The following is a 16,250-nucleotide window of genomic DNA, read 5'->3' on the forward strand; positions in this document are numbered from 1 at the left end:
AAAGTCTAAAAACACTAACATTGAGGGGTTGGGGCAGGATATTCATATTTACAAAAATAGACTTAACTGCAACATTTAACCCAAAAATGCCATTGGGCATGGCAATAGTAGTTATTTACTAGCCCAACGTTGAATATTACTAGCCATGGAAGTGGGGCTACCATATATCCTTCACTGGAGAAATGTTGGTTTATATATTCCAATACATGTTTGATACCTGTATCTGTTAATGAATAAAAGATTTTAGCAGCACATATTGTATTTGAACAATTCTTTGACACAATACTAATTGTATGTGTACACCAGTTTGGATTCATAAAATGGATGTATTTGGTATGAATACAATATTCTGTAAATTGGTGGATTATCAATAATTAACTTTCTGGTCAAAACATAGAATTAATTGATAATAGTATTTTTGTATAGATCTACATAAATCCATGTTAAATATTCCCCGGAACATACAGTTTCTCTCTTTCCGATTCGTGCTGGTGAGAGCAAAAATATTGAAAATAAAAGTAATTTCTTTTTAGGTACACGTGCATTATCTAGTCCGTTAAGAGGGAAGGTAACCCTAATATTTATAAGTATTATGTGTCAAAGGAAAGTCCTAAAATTATCAAATTACTGTGTAATTATTGATAATGAAAAAAAAAACCAAACACTTCTATTGGAAGTTGGGATGGAAGTATTTCGACATGCACAAGAAAATGAAATGAACAGATAAACTTACCTCAGCTCGTCTTCGTTTAGCATATGCCCCTCGTGATGTTTTTGGCGTCTTTGGCTCTTCTGGTGCTAGTAATAGGTGAACATCAGGGATAGCTGTTACAAATAATTTTGCTCTAGCATTACGATATCCGTAACTTTCTTTCGTTGCTGGAAAAGTCTCGTAATTTGAAGGTGAAAAATGTACGGAACACAAAGTACTATACGGCGTTGGTGTCCAATCTTTTCTTTTACAATAAAATATCCACGCCTTTCTTCGAATACAATCCTTTGGAAAACCGAAAAAAGATAATCCCGATCCTTTAAACTGTTTATTTTGACACCCAAAGGCCGCACAGTACGGCATTGTTGGGCTCTGAAAAGATCATACGCCCCTTACTCCATATATAAACAATGAAAGAGTATAGCGGCTCTGACGTCACTTCCGGGTTTTTCCGAAAGCTTACGGAAAAATATGCATAAATCATACTTTGATACTGATCGGTGTAATTTCTTCGTTTTAAGATAACTACACGCATTTTATTGTTATAAACTTATTTGTATATTATTTTTATATCATTTTGTTTTTAAAATGAGCTATAATGTGGTTACGTGTCATGTTTCCTTTAAATAACCATAATGGTGTATCTGTATTTTTGGATAGGTTTTGGACAGACAATAACCATTTGAAATTGTTCATTGATAGTGCAGGTAGTCGGGGTTTTGGGATATATTTTAAGGGCAAATGGGCCTATGGCAGATGGCCGCGGCTTTGGAGAATTAAAGGCTACATAAAAAACATAACATTGTTGAAGTTTTTCCCAATAGTCGTTGCACTCAGGTTGTGGGGTAACGAGATGGTGAACAAAAAGGTTCTTTTCAATTCCGATAACCAATCCGTGGTGAACATTCTCAATACAAATACTTCACGATCCCCCGAAGTTACGCATTTAGTACGACACATGGTGAGTGACTGTTTGAAATTTAACTCTTTGTAAGGGGCCAGTTCATTGAGGGTGTAAGAAATCTCATCGTTGACGCCTTATCACGGTTTCAATTCCAGAAATTCCGAGTATTAGCACCGGACGCAGACAGGTTGCCAACACCTATCCCAATGGAAATGCTGAACTTTGGTCTGAGGCATCTCGATTGTTAGACTGTTCCATTGCACCTAACACTGAGGGAGTTCCATAAATTCAGAATGGAGTTCCACCTTCCAAATGAATGGCCTGTACCCCTTGGACACATTGTTCAATATATAGCTAATTTGTCATTAAAGGGAAGGTGTCATTCGACTGCTGCAGTGCATATTTCAGCAATAAGCCGGAAACATAGGCTCAATAATATGGGTGATATGACTAGTAATTTTATTGTTCAGAAATTGATGCAAGGATTTAGGAAATCAGTCATGACACTAGAGCCCCGATAACAATGGAAATACTTAAAACCTTGCCCAGGGCCCTCGGTGTAATTTGTTTCTCCAACTATGGGTCTGAAATGTTCAAAGCAGTCTTTTTTGTTAGCATTTTTTGCATTTATGAGAGTGGGGGAGGTGGTGTTCACAACGGAAGCCGATAGCGATAAGCCCCTTAGGTTGTCTGATATCAAAGTTCAGTCAAGTTATATGGAAGTCACTATTAGGCGGTCCAAGAGTGATCAAGATGGTCATGGGACAACTCTTAGATTATCTCAGTTAGAAAATACCCAGGTGTGCCCAGTTCAAGCTATGCAAAAATATTAGCATATTACAGGTAATAAGGGTGTTTATCTATTCAAGCATTTTAATGAGAAGTGTTTGACTCGGTCCCAATTTACTAAAATCTTAACAAAAGCAATAATTGTTTTGCATTTAGATGTTAAATACTTCAAGGCACATTCATTTAGAATAGGCGCCGCAACCGCAGCTGCTATGCAGGGGATTCCGCATGAAAATATTCAGTTGTGGGGTCGTTGGACGTCTACTGCATATCTGCGTTATATTAGAATTCCATGGATTGTATGAATTATTGCTGACTGATCGGTTACGTTTTGCAAATGTATGGATGGTGGGCTCGTCCTTGATTTATTGGGCGCACAGAAGAACTCTTGTTTGCCCTCCTGGTCGACACTTGGGACTCAGCAACACGAGAATAACTTGGTTTGGCAGAAGAGGAATGAAATGGGCAGAGCTAGTGCCATTCATTCAACAAAAACTGTTACGGTATTCAGTTCCAGACGTATTAGTAGTGCATCTCGGATCCAATGACCTAGTTTGCTGTATAGGGCAAATGACTACGCAGGATTTTGCTAAGCTTCAGAGCATAATGCCACGCACTAGTTTTGTATGGTCAGGAATTCTCCCCACGGAGCAGGTGGAAGAGGGCAGATGAATGGGTTGCAATTGAAAGAAAAAGAGTAAGAATTAACAGATATGATTTTATTTGGGTGGGGAGGAATGGGGGTTTTGGAATTAAATATGAAATTACTCCCATAGACCCAGGTTTATTCAGAGAAGATCGGGACCATCTGTCTGACATTAGAAATGACATCTTTCTTAACACTTTTCAGGAAAGCTTGGAGAAGAACCTTAAATATGCCGTTTGAGATTAATTTTAGCTTAATGTTACTAGATTCCAGGTTTGATTGGTTGATTGATGGGTGGATGGGGTGTCCTCGTATGGACGAGTCCTGTGGCGGAGTTGTGGCGGCTTGGCACATTACTCTCATTCGTACGGGACCCTCGTTTGGGATTGGGAAGCCTTTGGTAGCTTGGCAATCTAATTAAAATTAGCTCCACTATTACATGTGGACCTAACACCAGCCAGTTGGAGCTCATGTCCACCAATCAAAACCTTACTTGCAGAATCCTGCAAGTGATTTAAAACTAACAAAACTGCGTAGTCCCCAATGTCCAGGTAACATTTCGTCTGTAAATAATAATTTAAATATTGACCAATCACACTTCGCCTTTTATAACGTTATTTGGGAGCATACAAATTCTAAAAATATCGGGCGAGTCTATTTTAGTGGCCGCAGTACAGCGAACCATACCAATACGTACGAGGTGGGTTATCAGTCTTCAATTTTACATTAAAAATTATTTATTTATTTATTAAAAAAACCCACAACTAAATCAGTCTTCAGTTTTACATTACAAATTATTTATTTTATAAAATAAAACATGTTTTAAGGCATTCGTAATTCACACGAAACATGTATATCCTCAGGATAATTCGGAATGTTTTCAAATTATTTTTAAATCACTGGCAGGATTCTGCAAGTAAGGTTCTGATTGGTGGACATGAGCTCCAACTGGCTGGTGTTAGATCCACATGTAATAGTGGAGCTAATTTTAATTAGATTGGTAGCTTGGTTATAGGTGCCTCCAACCTTTCGTAGGGAACCCTCGATTAGCCATGCGTATAAATACATTCGCGTAGGTTACCCTCGCGGGTGGACAAGCTGCATGGGTATAGCTTTTATGCGCATAAGGGGTGCACCGAGTGGGCCTTTCCTTTGGAAACCCAGGAAAGGGTACGGCTGTTGTTGCCAGGGCCGCCATGAATCCGTCATATGGATTCTTTTACGCAGGCTATACATGTAATAAATGCTATGCCAGTGTAATTCCAATCGAAGGCTTTTTGTTTTGATTTGTGTAGTAGTGATGCCTACATTTTGGCTTTGTTGTGACAAAATAAATGTGTTAATTAGAAATCCCCAATTTTGTAGAAAGTAAAGTTTGTATTTTTAAATTTTGTCAGGTGAACTATAGATGCATTGCAATTGTACATTAAATGGACTTAATTTACTGGGATAGTTTTTAACATGGTATGTGCACAAATATTTCACAAATTGCGTGCTAATTATTAGAGTGATTACAAAAGTGTTTTGGTCATGTTGGATTCTGGTTTTCTGTTCTACTTGTAGTGTGTGTTCCGTGATCGTGACTATGTGGATCTACAAAACAAAGCTGGCTATGACACAGCACTCGAAACGAATCCAACAAATGATGTATTGAAATATGAGCTGGATTATTATCACATCTTAAGCCAGTGTCTTTCCGCAACGTTAATGTTCAGTCCAGACCCCGGCAACCTGTTTTTTTTAAAACCTACCAAAAACCGACACCGAGGTTGGGGATAATTTATTTAAATTCAAAGTAGCTGTCAACAACACCCAACGTGTTTATGTCTGCTCGTCTCAGATTTCTAATTTAATTCGAAGCTTTGAGAAATGCTTCTTGTTATCATAGCATTAAAAAAGGCGTTCCCTGTGGAACGAACTATAGAACAAATGTGTGTGTGTGTGTGTGTGTGTGTGTGTGTGTGTGTCTTTTTCTCTTTTTTTGTAAAGGCGCTCTGTCACGGATGGTTGACCTAATTAATGACCTAACAAAATATTATCTGAAAATATATACATTTGATTTGTCGCTAAAAGTACTTTATTTAACCATCTACATAATTACCATAACTCACTTATTACTGATATTTTGTAAAACTAATTGAATTATGTCAACGGTCCATAATTTGGAGAAAAATAACGGCTATTTGGAGAGCAGAGATGTGGCGTATTATTTTGAGTCACGTGACGGGCATCCCCCCCCCCCCCCCCCCCCCCGAATAACTGCAATGTCAAAACGATTTACCAAGCTCGTGTGACGAGAACGCTTTAACGTCCTCTGCGACGTGGGGTAAATAGAAAAAAACCCCACAATGAAAATAAGTTATTAAAAATTAATAAAAACATGTACTGAATGATAATAAGCTGATACATTAATTTATTTTAGTGACAGAAGTAAGTTAAACGTCGATAATCCCGACTGGTTAGGCCTTTGCATCTTAGGTAAATTTATCGTTAGTCGTACGCAAAATACTCTAAACATCATAATTACAAACATCTTCATTTTCCACCTTGTCAAATATATTTTATGCAAAATATGCCATAACAGCTGACTTCGGATAGGAATTGTCACATTTTAAAAGAATACTCTAACTAGACGGTGTTTATGTACGATGTGATTATATATACGACGGCCGTGTATATAGCCTCCGATAACGAGGGCTGGCTATATTCACAGGCGATAAATAAGTATTTGATTGATCCATATTACCGAAACATCTGGATCAGGAGGAATACATACCAAGTACTGTACGAACAGTGCGTTTTCTGAACTGGGGAGACGGGGGGGGGGGGGGGGGGGGGGTATATGAATCTATGAATAGCGTAATATTGCCCCTACAGACCTAACAAACAAAATTTAATAATAAATAAATAAGTAAATAAACAAAAATAAAAATTACAGATTATCAGCTGCTGAGGTAGCGTATGTGAAAGAGAAACTAACTTCGGACAGTACACAAACTAACAACAGGGCTTGAACTTAATAATTTTTCTCTGATTACCATTTTTTTTTTTAAAGTTCATTTTACCGCAAATAAATATGACTAAAAGGTTATTTTGCTGTATTTAGTCATATTTGAAAAGCGCAAAATTGCAAGGGGCAATAAAACTCAAAATACATATTTTTATACCAGTAACGCTGAGACCACTCCCGGGTCCCCCTCTAAATTTATGTAATGTTTCTGTAACAACCGCCACCACCCACCCCACCGCGACGTGATTTTACCAACACTATAATACATTTAATAATAATAATAACAGTAGTGTATTATTATTATTATTATTATTATTATTAGTCTACTACTTTTAGTCTACCACATTTGTGACGTTGGAAAACATGTTATCCGTTTTCGAACCAAGCACTATAGCGTTGTAACCGTCTAGACTCTCCCCTGCTAAATTCCATACACACGCGCCTGATAATATTAATAATAATAATAATAATAATAATAATAAATGGTGAGTTCATGTTCCGACTGTTTATTATTTTATTTCAGCGTATTCGCAGTTATCTTCGTCATGAAATAATATATTTTTTAAAATTATTTTATTATATAACCGGCCCTCATTTGCCAAGTCTCGGCAGTCGTTTATATAAAATTCTAAAATATATTATACGGTTGTCGTATATACAGCCTCATCACTACGAGTCTTTTTTGCCGTATTTTTATGACTTTTCACAAGAAGACTTCTAAATTTTACAAAAAGAAGCGTGGGTATCATAATGAGATATTGTAATAGGGATGATTGCACACTGTTAACATGTTTTTTCTAAGTACCTTTTAGAAATACATTCTGTAGAAATGTTAACCTGCTTTTGAAGATACCTTTTAGAAATACTTTCTGCAGAAATGTTAGTCTGTTTATGTAAGTACCTTTTAGAAATACATTCTGTAGAAATGTTAGTCTGTTTTTGTAAGTACCTTTTAGAAATACATTCTGTAGAAATGTTAGTCTGTTTTTGTAAGTACCTTTTAGAAATACATTCTGTAGAAATGTTAGCCTGTTTTTGTAGGTACCTTTTTGGAAAAAAACCCACATCCTATTAAGCATGTTAACATGTGTTTTTTGTATGTACCTTTCAGACATACTTCCTACAGAAATGATATCATGTTGGAGTTTTTTGTAAATACCTTTTAGAAATAGCTCTTATAGAAATGATGACATGTTGTTTGTAAGAATGTTTTAAAAATACATTCTATGGAAATGTTAGCCTGGTGTCTTAGGTACTTTTGTGTAATACATTCTGTAGAAATGTTAGCCTGTTTTTGTAGGTACCTTTTAAAAAGACAATCTATTATATAAACATTAACATGTTTTTGTACCATTTCGAAATTCACTCTACAGAAATGTTAACATGTTTTATTGTAAGTTCTTGTATCTTTTAAATATACATTCTATAGAAATATTAACATTTTTTGTAGGTATCTTTAGAAATACTTCCTAAAGAAATTATAACGTGTTTTTCAAAGTATCTTTAGAAATGCATCCTGTAGAAATGTTAACGTGTTTTTTGTTCGTAAGCAGATTTTAGAAATACGTCCTTTTAAACAAGTAAACTGAAACCACCTTAAAATTTTAAATTACATTAAAATATTTAAAATATTCGACGTTTCGTTGGTCTAAAAACCAACATCTTCAGGAGAATAAACAAACAAAGTACTGGGCATATAACCAGTAAGGTATAAAATAGAGAATGCCAGCTTGGAAGTTAAAAACACAAAGCTAGGTAACAAAACAGGAGCTGATCAATAGCATAACAAAAGCATCTTTAGTATGGAAATTATTCATAGCAATAATGGCGGTAACAAGATCTGTTATGAGGGGTTCATGTATACCAAACATGCAACTCGCAAAACAAAGTTGTGGTGGAAATGCATCAAAAGATCAAGTGGTAATTGTCGAGGTTCTATGATTACTGACTTACAAAGAGAGCACCGAGAGGCAGTTCAACCCCACAACCATGCTGCAGATAAGACCCAGGTCCGTCTCGCCAAAATACGCAACTCGATGACATATCAAGCTGCTAGGACCCGGGACAAGCCAGGCCAGATATTTGCTAGAATTTCTCCGTGGAATCGGTTGGAACATCCGTTTAAACCACCAACATTGAAAATAAAGAACATTGACAAAAACTCTCAGTGACAAAATCTTTCATTTCCTAATATGTTGTTTTCTATTAAAAGTTGTGATTTTTGTTCCTGTGGTTTTTTTTCTGTGACTTTCTTACCTGTGACTTTTCTCCTAGATTCGCTAGAACAGTTTGTTCTGAATGTGCACGTTAAAACCTATGACCTGATCAGGTCATATTCCACAAATTAACCATGACGTGTTAATTTATAGATAATTCATAAACACAAGTCTAGTGTTCATATATTGTTTGGGAAACACATTAATTTTAACACCACGGCGCGGACAATTAGACAATATTTTACCACATTATTTATGGTTTGTCGCTTGTGTCACATGACAGCTATATTCTGTGATCGCATTTTTGTGGGGCGCCGTTTGTCACTTTCTGATTTAGCTTACTGATTTATAAATCCTTAACTTTTCAGCAAATAATATATATATATATATATATATATATATATATATATATATATATATATATATATATGTATGTGTCATGACTAAATGCACTACAAATTTGAACATACTATCATTAAAATTAAATCCTATATCCCTGAGAAAAAAACAAAAACATTTACAAATATATATAAATCTTCAAGAAAATCATCCAGATTACAAATCCAAAACTCATTTTGGGGGATATATAAATCTGAAATTTGTATAACCAGGATATATAAATCCGGCGTTTAATATGCAAATGAGAGATATAACCACACCCTTTCTCTCCTAAATCCGCCAATGATGTTAGAGTCTTATTATCGTCATTTGTGACAAAGCCAGTTTCCTCCAAGGTCTAAATTAGATCAAGACGGCAGAACCATTTCATAGAATTGTTGATGTTAGGCGTCTAATAGAAGCCATGTGTGCACATAAAATGTTATCTCTAGTTAACAGCCTTTGTAAAACCTTTATTAAATTATTTATTACTAAATCTGTTAAGTGATGTGGGATCGATCCCCGAAGGTGGGCCCATTGGGCTCTTTCTCGTTCCAGTCAGTGCACCACGGCTGATATATCAAAATCCGTGGTATGTTCTACCCTGTCTATGGGATGGCGCATATAAAAGATCCCTCGCTACTAATCGAAAAGAGTAGTCCATGAAGTGGCGACAGCGGGTTTCCTCTCTCAATATCTGTCCGTCCTTAACAATATGTCTGACGCCATATAACCGTAAATAAAATGTATTGAGTGCGTCGTTAAATAAAACATTTCTTTCTTTCTGTTAAGTGATCTTCAAAAGTTTGAACGTTTGTGAATATATTTCATTTTTAAAATGGTGTAGAGAGATAAAAGGATACATGTATTAATATATGTATATTTATATTTATATAAAACATAAAAATTACTTCATTACAATTTATGTTTATTAAAATTATTTGTTAATAATTATATTTAAAATTATTTACTATTTATACCGGTTCAAAGTACAATATATGAATGTATTTGCTCACAATGGCGAAGGCCCAGAAATTATCTCCCTCTTAGTGGTCGCGTCGTTATTATACACACTATAATCTAGATTTTAAGCAGCTGTTCAATAACTAAGTGTGAAATCAAATAACTCCTTGCCTGCCGTAGTGTGGTTAAGTTTGTTCTGGGAATAATTGTATTTATTAAATAATTTTAGGTTGCGCTTCAAAAGATATTTTAGATAAAGTCCGCCACTGTACGAACAATAAAAGTGGTCATATTTTTTTTCAGACGATGGGGCATTGCACAAATAATGGCTAAAGACTGCATAACGGATCTATTATATGACCAAAAAAAACCCCAATAAAAACAAACTGTGAATCGCCGGAGAACGAGACGTTTGTATGTCATTGCCAAAAACCTTTCCGTTCTCGGTGTGTAACTTTTTAAATTTAATTTTATATATATATACATGTGTGTGTGTATATATAGATAGATAGATAGATATATATATATATATATATATATATATATATATATATATATATATATACTGAACAAAATAAGAAACTTCCGCTAACTTTTCTTGAACATAACTTGATGAAAACAAACCGGGGGAATAATTGTTATATGTGCGTTTAAAGAGTGTTCCATGATGCATCGTTTGGTGCAAAAATCATGGCCATAGGTTAACAGAAACTGGGAGAAATTTTGACCAAGTGTGGTAGGGGTTAAACAAAAAAAACCCCACTTAATAACGGGTATGACCACCTCTTGAATTGACCACTGCAGTGCATCGCAGGCGCATAGAATTGACTAAAGTGTTGATTTCTGCCTGTGGAATATTGTCCCATTCCTGAATGAGCGCTTGACGAAGTTCGTTGACGTTAGCGGGTGGGTTGGGACGACGCCTCAATCGTCTGTCCAGACTATCCCAGACATGCTCGATGGGGTTGAGATCAGGACTTTTAGCGGGCCAGTCATCAATGAAATCAATGTTATTTGTCCTAAGAAAATTTACAGTGTCTCTAGCTATATGAGAGGTGGCATTATCATGCTGAAAAATCGAGATGTTGGCGTTGTTATGGAACAGAGGAATGACGTGATGAGCGAGAATGTCATCGCGGTAACGTTGAGCATTTAAATTGCCATCAATGACGACAAGTGGTGAACGATAACCATGGGCAATGGCTGCCCAGACAATGACACAACCCCCACCCCCGAAACGATCTCGTTCAAGAACACAACAGTCAGCATAGCGTTCATTTCTCCTACGGTAGATGCGCACCCTGCCATCACCACGTTGTAAAGAAAATCTGGATTCATCCGAAAAAAGAACGGTATTCCAGCGTCGCCGTATCCAACGAGTGTGTACACGTGCCCAATTAAGACGATTTAGACGATGACGTTGCGTTAAAACGCATCCGACGTAAGGACGTCGTGCATGTAAACCGTTCTCCCGCAGACGATTACGAACAGTTTGCCCACTGATTCGGTTATTATGAAGCCCAGGTGTGTTAGCAGCAGTAGCAGTGGCAGTTTGGAATCGATTGCGCAAATGCATGTTCATGATATAGCGGTCTTGACCACGCGTTGTAACACGCGGACGTCAACGACGTGGCAAGTCGTTGGTGCTTCCTGTCGTTCGAAATCTTACGCGAAAATTTTGTATCGCTCGACTAGAACTCCTAACATGCCTTGCAACGTCTTCTGTCGACATGCCAGCATCAAGCATGACAATCGCCCGTTCGCGTAAATTATTGGGTATTCTTGGCATACTAAAAATGCTACAATGTAAAAAACGTTAATGTTTTTACAAATTTTGAAGCGTTTTCGTTCACTTGACAACAATGTCAGTAAGACAAGTAAAACAAATTGACCGAATACTACACGGGACATGTCGAACCATGCATGCACGTGCAAACTGAATTTTATGTTGTCGACGATTAACAGTGCAAAAATAATCGATAAAATTCATGAATCCTGATAATACAGCTCAAGGCTAATACTACCTATATAATTTCATTACACAATGAATTCTTTAACACAACAAATACTATATGTACAAATCGGAAGTTTCTTTTTTGTTCAGTGTATATATATATATATATATATATATATATATATATATATATATATATATATATATATATATATATATATATATAATTATGGTATACAAGAGTAATTAGTTTTATAACTAAATGCCGTGCTTACAAATAAAACAAACAAACAACATAAAGCCTTGCTATATCAAAAACTTAGTCAACAATTTCCATTATTTAAAACTCTTGATTCGTTTAAAAACTATTTTTTATTGTTGATTGTCCTGCAGACCTGGGGCCCCATTTTCGAAGCTATCTTAGCCTACGAAATCGTGAAATCATCGTAAGCTATGACGTCACTATGGCGTGCTCTGTAGTGACGTCACAACCTACGACGGTTTTACGATTTCGTAGCGCTAAGATGGCTTCGAAAATAGGGCCCCTGTCTCCTATAGTTGGTCAGTTTTTTACGGAAAACTGCTAATTAAAACGAGGTGATATATATGCTGATTTAAAATGGTTCGGGGAGAACTGACATTTTATTATATGTTCTATATATAATATACGTCAGTGTTTATCACTGAGCAAAACGTAATTTTAATATGTAGATATTCCTCATGTACTTAAAAAATGTCCTTTCATAAAACACAAATTAAATATAATCCTGATTAATATTAAAATTTATCTACATATAATTAGTATGTGCTCCTTTGATTGTTTTTGAATAGTATATAAGCCTTTATTTTAACAACTTGCGGTTATTTATAAATAAACTGATTTGATTTCATTTGATTTAATTCGACTTCATCACCATAAATCTAATGGCGTAACGAATTTTACTTATTAGTATTAAAGGTACACTGGTATGTATTCTTGCGCTAAATATTAAGTTTTTTTTCAAAAGTTGGTTCGCTTGTTAAACGTGATTTGATTATCATCTCAGCGCCAGTATTATGACTAATCCAGCACTGCTGCCCACTTAATATAAACAAAATTGAAACCGCCTTTTGCTCCTACTCGAGACAGCACAGAATGCGCTTGTGTTTTTCAAACGTCGAGGTTTCTCCCCCCCCCCCCCCCACCCCCACCCCCCCCCCACCCCCACCCCCCACCCTTGGGGGTGTGCTGCACGAGCTTGGCCGTATGGCCAAGTGTCGTGTTGAACACAATGGGAGCACGGCTATTGTCACCTTGTATTATGGTGACAATAAACAGAAGAGATCGCGCGAAGTAGGAGGAGACGTCGTCCCACGGCAGCTCAGAGGGGACCAAACCAGGCGGCTCAACTGCCCAGAAGAAGACGAGACCGGCAGGGGCGGTTCAGGGGGAGGCAAAAGCGGCAGCTCAACGGCTAAACCGGCAGAGGCAGCCCCTCCCCCTGCAGCACCAACGCCGATGGAAACAGGAAAAGTGTCGTCCGCACCAACAAATCCACCGGCGTCTCCACGAGTTGTTGCGACAGCGGTTGCAGAGCGTGAAGCCAAGAAGAGGAAGGTGTCGGTCCAGGACTTGTCCGACACACAGCCCACGACTTGGCAGATCGCACGCAACAAGCTTCCTGGACGGTACCGCGACTGTGTGAAGGGGGAGTTCACTGCGACCTCTCAGCAACACCAACTGGTCAAGGGCGGTACCAGTTCCAGTACGTCGAGGGAAGTCGCACCTACTACCTGACGTCGGAGCGGAACGGGATGTACCGGCAAGGCTTGCTGAAATCAGACATGGATAATCCAATCGTCCATCGGATTGTCAAGCTGATACTTCCGGAAGACTACTCAGCAATACTTCGGGGAGAGTGCTACATCGACCCGCCGCATTTCTTCCCGAAGTTCCGAGCCGACCATCCCATCAACTCGCTATGAGTTCCGCTGCGGAACCTCTCCTAGAACATGTACTTTTTTAGGGCTTTGTTGGACTTAAAAAAATTTGGCCGCAGTTCAAAATTGTATTGTTTTTGTTTGTTTGTTTGGGGGTGGGTTTTTTTTGGTAAACAGTCCGACGCAGTTTATTTTGGCAGCCCGTCTAAATTGCTCAAATCACCTTAAAACCTTTTCGGTCGAGCAATCTAATTTTATTGTTTGGACTTAAATTTTTGTAGCACATTTTGGTCTTCGGTCTTTGACCTAACTACTAAATTCGTATTCCAAATTCCGCCCACCTCAAACTTACGCCCCCCCCCCCCCCCCCCCCCCCCCCCCCCCCCCCCCCCCTGGCCCGGACCATAAGATCGGACTTTAAACTTTTAGACCTTCGTTCAAAATTTTATGTCGAAATTAATTCTTTTTTTAAAAATATGATTAAATAGTCCGATCCTCTCTTCTTTCTCTTATTTATTTTTGGACTGTCCTAAAATATTTTTGGCTTGTAACCTTTTTCTTTCTAATTTTAATCCTACTAATTTCTTTTACTAATTGCTATTTTCAAAATTCTGTCCATTTTCAACCCCCATCCCAAATCAGGCGTGTTATATCTATCTATCTAATTTCTTTTTGACCGCCCGATCTAATCTAGCGACCAAATTTAATGAGTAGAATTTTCTTTATTAATTATATTAATTAGAGATGCGCATCAAAATTTTAAAGGCCCGCTATTTAATTTTTGGATGTAAATTTCAAAATTATCCCCTTAATTTTGTTCTGTCCCGGAGCAAGTCACTGGCTATCCAGAGACAGGCCCCGGGACGGAAATGCTCGAAACTCTAGTGGTATTTGAGCATGTTAAAATTATTCGCACTCGCACTCGCCTTTTGCTGCAAAGAGATTGAAACGTGATACTTTAACACAACAGTGTCTGTTTCATGGTATTCGTTAACCTAATGTTTTTCAAGGTTCAAGTTCTTTCTTGTTTTACATTTTTAAAATTATGAACATTATACAAAATGGAACATTATAGGTAAGACTATACCAAATAAAATCCCATAGGTGACAGTGTTAACGTTTGTATTTAAAAACACTATATGCAATATATCAACCAAACTATGACCCATAAATATCAAATATCAGTACTACAACCTCTACCCCAAAATATTAACTGCAGAAAATGATACCTTTCATGGCTCATTTGCGGTATAACCAGATGGTTTTTTTACAACATCCCTAGTTTCGCACAAAATTTGAGTACTTTGTTTTTTACAGGTACCCCATACATGTTCCAAGCACAAGGCTACTTGACACAGTGGTACTAGATGAAATAAAATTGCATACATTTTTAGCCCAGATGAAACTATTTTATTTACAACCAACACACTCACAGGACTTGTGGTGTTACCTTCTCTATCAAAAGTTCGGTGCACTTCGAACTTTGACCCACCTGGAAGTGTTTTGGTTTAGTGCTACCTATACGAAACGCACGATGTTCTCATCAACGGGTGTGTAAGAAAATGATGTAATAAACAAGTCAATATTACAAACGATAAACCAATGTACCCCCCTCTCCAAGCTAAAACAACTTCTTGAAGACAAAACGGGATGTAGATAAATATATAAAATATTATGCTACACAACAGCTATTCCTAAGTCTCAATTGAAATATAAAAGTAAAGGTTTTTGTTATTCACCAGCAGAATGGAATAGATTTTACAATATACATGCGTTAGAGATACAACTTTACGTTGGTTTCAATACAAAATTCTACACAGATTTCTCACAACTAACAATTTTGTATACAAAATCCATTATATTAATTCAGATAAATGCACTTTTTGTAATCGTATGAAAGAGACCATCAAACATCTATTTTATGATTGTTATTATGTTAAAGAATTTTGGGGAAATATTACAACCTGGATATTCAATACTATAGGAGAGTACATAAGTATAGATACATATTATTGCCATTTTAGGTCTGCTTAAAAAAACACCAAATACCTATGCAATAAACTGGTTAATTATTAACTTAAATTACTATATTTATACCATGATAATACAAGAACAAAAACAAAAATTAAACTTATCTGCCTTATAAAAACTATAATTAAAGAAAAGTTGAAAACTGTATTATTATTTTTTAAATGGCAATAATGAAGATTTTGAAAAACAATGGGAGCAGTGGTATAATTTATTTCATGCAGCATGCTGATTAAATTGGTCACTATTTTTCACCCAAAATCACACGTTGAACCTGCTATAACGGTCACAAGATGATCGTCGTAAAGACGTTTTTTGGTTTATGTTTTTTACCCTGGTTATGTCTTTACTTTTTCAATCATCTTAAAAATTATAAATTAAATGTGTTTATATGGCCATGTCTGTAGCTTTGGGTTTATTTTCTGTCAAAGTAAAGTTCCATTGTAATTCTCTGATCATAATTGAAAAACAAACAGGCACTCAATAACTTCCGTGACACGCAGTTACTAGTGGTGTAATTCGATTGGTTCTCAGCATCCTCACTGAATAGTAGACGACTTCCCATTGGCTGTACATAATGTAATCTGTAGGTATGGTCACTCTATTGAGTCTCGAGAAACCAAACAAATGAGGTATTATGTTAGGTGTTTCCTTGTTTCTAGCCAGACATGACTGGTAAATAAATATGAATAGCCGAAGGCGGCGGTCATTGTAGATGTCCCGTGTTCGG

Source organism: Gigantopelta aegis, chromosome 9 (genome assembly GCF_016097555.1).
Source record: "Gigantopelta aegis isolate Gae_Host chromosome 9, Gae_host_genome, whole genome shotgun sequence".
NCBI classification, from domain to species: Eukaryota; Metazoa; Mollusca; class Gastropoda; order Neomphalida; family Peltospiridae; genus Gigantopelta; species Gigantopelta aegis.